This window comes from Lactuca serriola, chromosome 2, assembly GCF_051521515.1.
Source record: "Lactuca serriola cultivar US96UC23 chromosome 2, Lser_US96UC23_V15, whole genome shotgun sequence".
Taxonomy (NCBI): domain Eukaryota; kingdom Viridiplantae; phylum Streptophyta; class Magnoliopsida; order Asterales; family Asteraceae; genus Lactuca; species Lactuca serriola.
The window spans coordinates 200,575,334-200,587,111 of record NC_136409.1 but is presented as its reverse complement, the minus strand read 5'-3'; positions in this window follow the sequence as shown (position 1 = coordinate 200,587,111).

The window sequence follows — 11,778 nt, the reverse complement described above, 5'->3', positions numbered from 1 at the left end:
TTTGTTTATGTGGTGGTACTTTGGGGGAACTCATTAAGCGTTGGCTTACAATTTTTGTTTTGTTTCAGGTACTTCTAAGGATCGTGGCAAGGCAAATGTAACGCCCGTGTTTCTAGGCTAGGCATTAATGATGATGTAATAGTCTAGGTTAACCTTTGTAACTCGTTTTGAAATAATAAAAATGTATTATTTGAGTATTATGTGTTTTATGCTTAATTGTGTGACTTAAATGAATTAAGGATAAAAATAAGCGTTAAAATAAAATATTAGATAAACCTAATATCCATGAAGGAAGTTGAAGTGGTCGTGATAAGGATTCCAGATATATATAAAGAATGCAGAAATCCGAGTTATAACGAAGAAGTTATGACCTGTAGAAGTTTCGCGATAGAACCGATACGATACTGGATGACGTAAATAGTGAATTTACGATAGAGATATTTTTAGCCTTAGCGATCTGAACGAAAGTCGTAGAATACGTTAAATCGAGAGCATGCGTCAAAAGAACGTCTAAATCTGACTTCGTATGAGGAAGTTATGATTTTTTGAAGTTTCGACTTAGCAGTATGCAACCCAAAGTTCGAATATTAGATCAAGTGATTTCTAGCCGAGAAAATCTAAACGAGAATTCGAAGATCTCGTCGATAGTAGTGCAACGGTAAAAAGACAGACGAAATCGGACGTCGGATTAAGAAGTTATGTAATATTAACGAACTTTTCATGTCCCGACCTACTAAAAATAATATAATAAAAACAAAATCAAAATTAGCCGAAGGAGTCTAAACAAGAATTGTAGAGCATAATCTCACCTACACGTGGATATAAAGAATGTCGAAAACAGAGCTCGTATACGAAAGATATGAATTTCTAAATTTCGGGGCACGAACTTTAACCCTTGTCAGGATTCACGACGTGAACAGGAGCTTCACGAAATGAACAGATGATTGACGTCTCCCAGAGCCTGACTGACTAAAGTCGCAATTACGCACTTGATGACGACCGAGTTCACGACGTGAACATTTGTGGTTCACGATGTGAATCTCATATTTTCACCCTATAAATAAGAACCAAGGGGCAGCCGGTTTTGGTTGCCACTTTATTCATCTTTCACCCATTTTTCTCTCTTCTACTCTGCGAGAAACACCCCCGAAGTCCCGGTATCAACCCGACACCCGAAGCAAGTCCCGACGCTCGAAGATCCAGAGAAGAAAAGAGTTTCGAGCCGAAACTCTGCCCATGTGAAGCCCGGTTTTTAAAGATATCCCGGTTTCATCGAAGAATATTACTTTAAGAGCCGAAGTGTTGTCCGAGCATCGTCTTATAAAGTGAGTGTGTAGTCATTTTCTTCTAACACATAGATATGAATTATTCTCCATAAAATACGTGATAGGTGTTTATATATATTTGTTATTTGGAATGAGTATTGAATGAATATTTTATACTGATTTTAAGTTGTATATGAATGTGTGTGTGTGTGTGTCTATATATATATATATATATATATATATATATATATATATATATATATATATATATATATATATATATATATATATATATACTTATTTGCAAATATGTTGGGTAGAACGTGGGTAGATAGTTGATGTGTGATGAAATAAAATGATGAGATGCCTCGATGTTGTTGTTGATCTAGTCATCTAGCGGAGTATGGATGACAACCACAGACTCTTTATAGACAGTCTAGTAGATCACTGGCAAGTTCGTAACCTGTAGGTGTTTGTGAACGATGTGTTCACCGGTGTACTCTATCCCCAACATGGTTGCGATTAGGACATTTATTGTTGAGGAACCCCCTCTGCAGCAGCGTCCATGCCGATGAAAATCCTTAGACTAGGTCCCTGCTGATAGTTGTTTTAGGGACGTAAAGTGAGGATAACGGAAATAGGTAATCGGGTGATTGTTGGTTGATGAAATTAATATAATTATTTATTGTGGGTTGAAAACCCTATATGCTCACCAGGCTCCCAAGCCTGACCCACTCAGTTTTTCTTTGTATTACAGGTAGTGGCACCAAAGCGTAAGTTGGATGACTTATCAAGATATTTTGGATTATAGGCCAATAGTTGTAAATAATTGTTGTAAGGCTTATAATGTGCCGTTTATGCATTTGGTCTGTATCGGAACATGACATCCCTTGATTTTGTTATATAAAGAAAGTACATTTCTTTAAGAAATGCTTTGATAAATTTTTACCATATTTTGTTTTGGGAACAAATTCCGCAACTCTTTTAATCAAATGATTACGCTGATTTTATTTTAAAAGCATAAATTAAATCGGTCTTTTTTGGCCGTGAATTTGGGGATGTTACAGTTGGTATCAAAGCATTAGTTTAAGCGAACTAGGAATTTGTAGGATTTTTAGACTTAAACTTAGAATGCTAAGTGAAGATTGTGAGATAAGTGTCTGTTATATTTTAAACACAAGCACTAGTTTATTTTAGGAAAGATGCTTAAAATGATTTTATGTGCTAAATGTTATATGTTTGCCATATATGATATTATTTTTTCAGATCTACGGTTTGTTGCCAACCGGATCTGGAGACCTAATGTGTTTACGATTCTAAGCGTATGATGTAACGTCCGTAGATCCGGGCTAGTCAGTTTAGAGGCAATAGGGGTCGAAAACGACTTTTCGACAAAATATTATTAAGAATAAATAATCTCAACCAAGTTGTATTATATGTTACAAGGTTTCCGTACATATAAAGAACGCCGAAATCCAAGTTATAACGAAGAAGTTATGACCCGTCGAAGTTTCGCGACGGAGCCGGCACGGCACCAGGAAGCGTAAATAGTGAATTTACGATAGAGAGAGATTTATCCTTAGCAATCTAAACGAAAGCCATAGAATATGTTAAACCGAGAGCGTCCATAAAAAGAACGCCAAGATCTGACTTCGTATGAGGAAGTTATGATTTTTCGAAGTTTCGGATTAGTAGTGTACAGCCCGAAATTCGAATAATAGATCGAGCGGTTTTTAGCCGACACGACCTAAATGAGAATCAAAGATCTTGTTAATAGTAGCGTAACGAGAAAAAGATGGGCGAAAACGGACGCCAGATGAAGAAGTTATGAGTATTTAACGGACCAATCCTGTCCCAGCCTGTTAATAATATAAATTTTAAAATAAATTCAAAATTAGCTGACGGAGTCTAAACGAAAGTTGTAGAGTACGTTTCCACCTTCGCGTGGATATAAAGAACGTCAAAAACGGAGCTCGTATGCGAAATTTATGATTTTTAGAAGTCGGAAAGTAAATTTGTGAGACCTGTTGCGAGATTGATGACGTGGCTGCATCTGGGCCGTTTCTTGTTGACCAAGGCTTCGCTTCGGATCATGACACGTCGCCCTCGCAGTACGCTCCGCGTCCGAAGAAGTTACGCCCCGCGTAGCTCCAATCTGATCCATCCGACGGTGCGAGACAGTTGGCTTCGGCTGGCAACCTTATCCGAGGTGTACGCCCAGCGTAACCTCGGTACGCCCAGCATAACCGAGGCTATTGGCGCCTATAAAAAGGGTCCGAAATCCTCCGAATTTCTCACACCTTTCTCATATCTCTCTCTCTCTCTAAACTTTCTCTCTCTAAGGGTTTTAACCCTCCCCTAAGCCTAGGTGATCCCCTAGCACCCTAAGGAAGCCCCGAGGCTCCCAGAGTCCCGAGAAAAAAAGAGTCTTTCGGTTTCGAAACGCTGCTTCAAATAAAGCCCGATTTTCTTTAAAATCCGTTGTAAGTGAGCTACGCTTACGCAACTTTTAATATAGCTTTCAAATAATTATAGTAATGTTATTAGCTCCTTCAAATAATTATTTAGGGTATTATTATGAGTTATATTGAGTGTTATTTAACGCTTATATAATAATAATAATAGTCAGACTATTAATTTGTCGCGGTTATCATTAGACTAAACCCTAGTAGTATTGGTACTAGGTTTTATCGAAGGAAAATTGTTTTGAGGGTATCGAAGCGCTGCCCGAGTGCTGAGTCACCACTTTTCAGGTGAGTGCATGGTCCATTTCATCTTACACATAGATATGAAGTATTTTACATAAATTACGTGCTATGTGTGCATATTATCTGAATACTTGTTGTCTATGCTGGATGAATGATTTTATACATGTTTTAAATGATTTAAACTGTATAATTATCTTATATCTACAAATGTGTTGGGATAAAACATGGGTAGATGAAATAGTTTCGGTGTGACAAAAATAAAATGATGAAGAGGTAATATAGACCATGAGGTAAGGGTGAGAGGTGAACTATGAGAGAAGCCTTTTACCCAAGTGATGGCCCCGTCATCCAGCAGAGTATGGATGACAACCACAGACTATTCTAGACAGTCCAGTGGACACTAGCAGGCTCGCAACCGGTAGGTGTTTTGAACTGTGTATTCACCAAGTGTACTCTAAAAACCCATCGACATGTATTGCGAGTGGATTCTCGGAAACGATACAGTCGATAAACGAGATAAAACCCATTGACCTGTATTGCGAGAGGAGTCTCGGAAACGATACTGTCAATAAACGAGATAAACCTTGGGAACGATGGATTTCGTGCCTATTCCTTAGGATAACCCTTAGGAATAAATAAACGAGGAATAGTTGAATTCTTAGAGTAGAATAAAGAAGATAATGGGGATGGGTAATTGGGTTGATTGTTTAAATGTTTAAACATAATAATTATATTATTGTGGGTTGAAAACCCTATGTACTCACCAAGTTTCCCAACCTGACCCACTCAGTTTATTTATATCACAGGTGTTGATACGAAGTCACATTACACTGAGAGATTAAGGAGATATAAATCACTAGTGATAATGAATGTAAGTTCTGTTTATGCTTATGTTTCTGTATTAACGATGACATCTCAAACGTTTTAAAACGAATAAAAATACATTTCTTCAAAAATTCTTTGATAACATATTTATCATGTTTTACTGGGAACAAATTCCGCCACATTTTTATTAAAAGAAGCACTCTGATTTTTATAAAGCATAAACAAAATCGGTCTTTTTTGGCCGCGAAAAATGGGGATGTCACATATGACGATGGTATTAGAACTAGCATGTAAACGTTTCAGAATGATATGGATGATTTAAATATCTATCGTGAATGAGGATCTAAATTCACCTTATTCGGTGTATAGATCAAAAATGGAAAGAACTAGAAGTGGAGTTGGAAACGCAAACAAAAACAGGAATCAACCACCTGTAATAGAGCAAGCACCTGTTGTAGCAGCAGCACCTGAGCCAATGATAATGGATGGGGTACAAGCGATGATCCAAATGATGTTGGATCGTCAAATGGAAGAAACTAGACGTCTGCTTCGGCATAATCGTGAAGAACCTTCAACACCGATTGAACAGCCCAAGTTGAACGAAGGGTAGACGAAAGGAGATAACTTCAGTGGGGTTGTTGGTCAATCCAACCCACCCTTAGTTAGACATAACAACTATGATGGAGGAAATGACGGACGTGGATGCAAGTACAAAGATTTCATGGCATCCAAACCACCGTGTCTATTCGGAAGCCCGACGCTGGTGGAAGTTATAAACTGGATCTCCGGAATGGAGACAATGTTCGAGAGTTGCGAATGCAACAACAGACAGAAGACCGCTCTTGCAGTCCTTTTGTTAAAATATGGAGTATTGATTTGGTGGAAGCTGTTACCTGATGATTCCCAAGTGAGAAGCTAGCAAGATGTCTAGGGAAGACTTTGTGGTGCAACTGAAATTGCAATACTGCTCTGAGCAGGACCTTCTGGAAATCAATAATGAGTTTCAGAATTTGAAGAAGGGAAGAATGAGTGTTACTGAATACGCTGCTATTTTTACGGAAAAGATGAAGTTTATTCCATATTTAGTTCCAACTAAACTCTCTAAGGTCAACAAGTTTGACCTCGAACTACCAACGTACTTTGGTCCAATGGTTAAGCAAATAACCACTTTGAAGCCGCCATCTGGGCTGCTAAGAATGTTGAGACCCGATTCAGGGAGAAGGGTCTGGAGATGACAGATGTTGGGGAGAAGAGAAAGTTCAACGGACCTTCGAGGTCTAACAACAAAAAGGGTAAATTCTCAAAGTCTAGTTCGAGAGGAGGAGGAGGTGAAACGAAATGGTGCGACAAATGCAAGAAGAAGCATCATGGGAAATATGATGGGGAAGTCACATGTTTTAAATGTGGAAAGCCAGGACACTATGCAGACGAGTGCACCGTCACCAAGAAAGTATGCTATGGGTGCGGTGAGGAGGGGCACATATCAAGAGACTGTCCGAAAAAGAAGGAGGCAGCAAAACCCAACATTCCACCAAAACCGAAGGCGAGAGCCTTTCAAATGACACTTGAAGCTGCAAAGGATGAAGCTGATGTCGCTTCAGGTACCTTTCTCGTAAACAAATTACTTGCCCAAATTTTATTTGATTATGGAGCCAACTATTCCTTTATTTCGCATGAATTTGGTAAAAAACTAGTTTTGCCTGTCGATAGACTAGATAATGTTTTATTAGTTGAAGTTGCTAGTGGAAAATTTGTACCTATTAGCCATCATATGAAAAACATCTTAATTGATTTAAATGGGAATATGTTCCACGAGGAATTATTGCCTATTGAGCTAAATGGTTTCGACATCGTGCTGGGAATGATTTCGCTTAGTGCCAACGATGCTGAAATATTATGCAGGAAGAAGATAGTAAAAGTAAACCCGCCAGGGAAAGAGTCATTTATGGTGTATAGGGAAAACGCAGAGTAAATTCTAGGATTATTTCTCTAATGAAAGCCAGAAAGTGTTTGGCCAAAGGATGTACATCATATTTGGCATTTGTGATTAATGCAAAGAAGGAGAAAAAGGAGATGCAGAGCATTCCTATGGTGTGTGATTATCCGGAAGTATTTCCTGAAGATCTTCCTGGATTACCGCCTGATCGACAAGTAGAATTTTGTATCGACTTGTTACCAGGAACGACGTCAATAGCAAAAGCACCTTACCGACTAGCGCCAACAGAGATGAATGAGCTTATGATACAACTTCAAGAATTATTGGAAAAAGGTTTCATTAGACCTAGTTCATCACCATGGGGAGATCCGGTGTTGTTCGTAAAGAAAAAGGACGGTAGTATGAGAATGTGCATTGATTACAAAGATTTGAATAAGGCAACAATAAATAATAGATATCCATTGCCAAGGATTGATGACATGTTCGATCAACTACAAGGTTCAAGCTATTTTTCAAAGATCGAACTAAGGTCAAGATATCATCAGCTGAAGGTGAGAGAGCAGGAGATCAAGAAGACTGCATTCAGAACACGATATGCACATTATGAGTTTTTGGTTATGTCGTTTTGACTAATCAATGCTCCAACAGCATTCATGGATTTGATGAATAGGGTTTGTTAACCATTCCTCGATAAATCTGTGATAATGTTCATAGATGACATTCTGATTAACTCGAAAAGCCAAGAAGAGCACGGCAGACACTTGCGAGAAGTGTTAGAAGTCTTGAAGAAGGAGAGTTGTATGCAAAGTTCTCCAAATGTGATTTTTGGATTTGAGAAGTCCAATTCTTGGGTCACATGGTCAACTAAAAATGGATAATGATTGATCCAACAAAGATTGAAGATGTGATGAAGTGGGAACAATCGAAAAGTCCCACAGAGATCTGAAGCTTTCTGGGATTAGCCGGATATTACCGAAGGTTTATCCAAGGCTTTTCTTCGATCGCTACTCCAATGAAAGCTTTGACCCACAAAGGAGCTACTTATACTTGGAGTGATAAGCACAAAGAAGCATTCACGTTGCTAAAGAAGAAGCTATGTGAAGCACCGATTCTTTCTCTACCCGACGGAGTTAAGGACTTCGCTGTCTATAGCGATGCGTTTGGGGTTGGGTTGGGTTGTGTTTTGACCCAAAGAGAAAGGTGATAGCATATGCGTCTCGACAACTGAAAGAGCATGAAAAGAACTAGCCACTCATGATTTAGAGTTGGCAGCGATAGTATTTACTCTAAAGATATGGAGGCATTACCTCTATGGCACGAAGTGCAAACTTTTCACTGATCATATGAGTATCCAATATCTCTTTAATCATAAAGAATTGAATATGAGGCAAAGACGCTGGCTAGAGTTACTTAAGGACTACGACTGTGAGATACTTTACCACCCCGGTAAAGCCAACGTTGTTGCTGATGCTCTCAGTCGGAAAGTCAATCTTGAAAGAAAAAGGCCAAGAGCGTTGAGAATAGAAGTTGTCTCGAAAATTATGGAGAGTATAAAGAAAGCTCAAGAAGAAGCTTCTGAGAAGAATGACCGAAAGGAAGAACGTTTGGGCAAAACGTTAGTGTTCGGTATAAACAGTCACCGACTGAAGGTATTCTAAGATCGAATTTGGGTGACTAAGTCAGGAGGAATAAGATATCTTCTGATGGAAGAAGCTCACAAAACCATGTACTCAATTCATCCCGGCAGCAATAAAATGTATAGGGACCTAAAACCCTACTACTAGTTGTCGACGATGAAGCTTGATATCGCAAGGTATGTGGCAGAGTGTGTGACATGTGCTAGATTTAAGCCACAACATCAGAAACCATATGGGAGTTTAGAACCTTTACCTGTACCTATGGGTAAATGGGAAGACATTGCTATGGATTTTGTCACTAAACTGCCCAGAACAAAGAACGGTCACAACATGATTTGGGTGGTCGTTGATCGCTTCACTAAGAGTGCGCACTTCATAGCAGCCAATGAGAAATGGTCTATGGATAAGCTTGCGAATTCTTACGTGAAGGAAATTTTGAGGCTTCACGGTGTTCCATTAGAGATTGTATCATATCGTGACAGCCGTTTCACCTCAAGATTTTTGAGGAGTCTACAAGAGGAATTGGATACCAATTTGTGTTTGAGTACAGCTTACCATCCACAGACTGATGGTCAGAGCGAACAAACAATACAAACACTTGAAGATATGCTGAGAGTATTTACCCTGTAATTCCAAGGTAACTGGGATGAACATTTACCTTTGGTAGAATTTTCCTACAATAATAGTTTCCACTCGAGCATTAAGATGACACCTTATCAAGCTTTGTACGGACAGAGGTGTCGTACGCCGTCTTGTTGGCTTGAGGCTGAGGAAAAGCAGTTTATGGGACCCGAGATAGTCCATCAGACTGTTGAAAAGCTGAAAATAATTAGGGAGAGAATGTTAGCGGCTCAAGATCGTTAAAATAACTATGCTGACATAAAGTGAATACCGATGACATCTGAAGTTGGGGATTCGATTTTGCTTACCGTCTCACCATGGAAGGGACTTATAAGATTTGGTAAAAGGGGAAAGTTAAGTCCAAGATTTATAGGACTGTTTAAAGTTCTTCATAGGATTGGGAACCAAGCTTACAAGCTCGAATTACCCGAAGAACTGAATGGTATTCATAACACTTTCCATGTGTGTTATTTGAGGAAGTTCACGGGGGAAGTTCCCGACATAATTCCAATTTCTAAATTAAGGATTGATGAAAACAAGAGGTTAATTGAAAAACCAGAGGCAATCGTTGACCGTAAGACAAAGAAGCAGCGACGCAAGATGGTCGAATTAGTGCTTGTCCGTTGGAAATATACGAAACGGAGAGTGACATGATGAGTCGCTATCCGCATTTGTTTGTTGATGTGTGATTCCGGGGACGGAATCATCCTAAGGGGGAGAGAATTGTAACGCCCGTGTTTCTAGGCTAGGCATTAATGATGATGTAATAGTCTAGGTTAACCTTTGTAACTCGTTTTGAAATAATAAAAATGTATTATTTGAGTATTATGTGTTTTATGCTTAATTGTGTGACTTAAATGAATTAAGGATAAAAATAAGTGTTAAAATAAAATATTAGATAAACCTAATATCCATGAAGGAAGTTGAAGTGGTCGTGACAAGGATTCCAGATATATAAAGAATGCCGAAATCCGAGTTATAACGAAGAAGTTATGACCTGTAGAAGTTCCGCGATAGAACCGATACGATACTGCATGACGTAAATAGTGAATTTACAATAGAGAGATTTTTAGGCTTAGCAATCTGAACGAAAGTCGTAGAATACGTTAAACCAAGAGCATGCGTGAAAAGAACGTCTAAATCTGGCTTCGTATGAGGAAGTTATGATTTTTTGAAGTTTCGACTTAGCAGTATGCATCCCAAAGTTCGAATCTGAGATCGAGTGATTTCTAGCCGAGAAAATCTAAACAAGAATCGAAGATCTCGTCGATAGTAGTGCCACGGTAAAAAGACAGAAGAAAACAAACGTCAGATGAAGAAATTATGTAATATCAAAGAACTTTTCCTGTCCCGGCCTACTAAAAATAATATAATAAAAACAAAATCAAAATTAGCCGACGAAGTCTAAACGAGAGTTGTAGAGCATAATCTCACCTACGCGTGGATATAAAGAATGTAGAAAACAAAGCTCGAATGCGAAAGATATGAATTTCTAAAGTTCGGGGCACGAACTTCAACCCCTTTCAGAATTCACGACGTGAACAGATGATTGACGTCTCCCAGAGCCTGACTGACTGAAGTCGCGATTACACACCTGATGACAACCGAGTTCATGAGGTGAACATTTGTGTTTCACGACGTGAATCTCAGATTCTCACCCTATAAATAAGAACCAAGGGGCAGCTGGTTTGGTTGCTACTTTTCTCATCTTTCACCCCTTTTTCTCTCTTCTACTCTGCAAGAAACACCCACGAAGTCCCGGTATCATCCCGATACCCGAAGCAAGTCCCGAGAAGAAACGAGTTTCGACCCGAAACTCTGCCCGCGTGAACCCAGTTTTTGAAGATATCCCGGTTTCATCAAAAAATATTACTTTAAGAGCTGAAGTGATGTCCGAGTATCGTCTTATCAAGTGAGTGTGTAGTCATTTTCTTCTAACACATAGATATGAATTATTCTCTATAAAATACGTGCTATGTGTTTATATATTATCTGTTATTTGGAATGAGTACTAAATGAATATTTTATACAGATTTTAAGTTGTATATGAGTGTGTGTCTATATATATATATATATATATATATATATATATATATATATATATATATATATATATATAGAGAGAGAGAGAGAGAGAAATATGTTGGGTAGAACATGGGTAATAGTTGATGTGTGATGAAATAAAATGATGAGAGGCCTCGATGTTGTTGTTGATCTAGTCATCTAGCGGAGTATGGATGACGACCACAGACTCTTTCTAGACAGTCTAGTGGATTGCTGGGAGGTTCATAACCTGTAGGTTTTTGTGAACGATGTGTTCACCAGTGTACTCTATGATGGGTTTAATGCATAAGAACAATCCTATGTGCTCATACAAACCCTAATGTTTGGATCTAGGTTTCTCTATAGAACATGCAATGAATCCAAGGCTTGCAAACCCTGATCTAGCATATATAATTCAAAATTAAAACTATAAGAACAGATCTAAGTGATTACCTCTTTCAATTGGCTTGAAATCCTTTTGATCTTCTTGTTCTTGAGCTTAGAGTCATATGTGTAACTCCTCTAATGGCTTACAATACCACAAGCAAGAAGGCAACTTTGAGATAGGGGAGAGGATGCTTAATTTCGGCCTAGGGTTTCTCTTGGGAAGCAAGTGGCCGAAAACTGAAGGCTAGGGGTCTTATTTATACTGTAGGCTGCTAGGGTTTCAGTCTAAACCCTAATAGACAGCTTAGTCACCAAGCATCCCAAGGAACCTTCTAGAATAAGGCCTTGGATGAAAA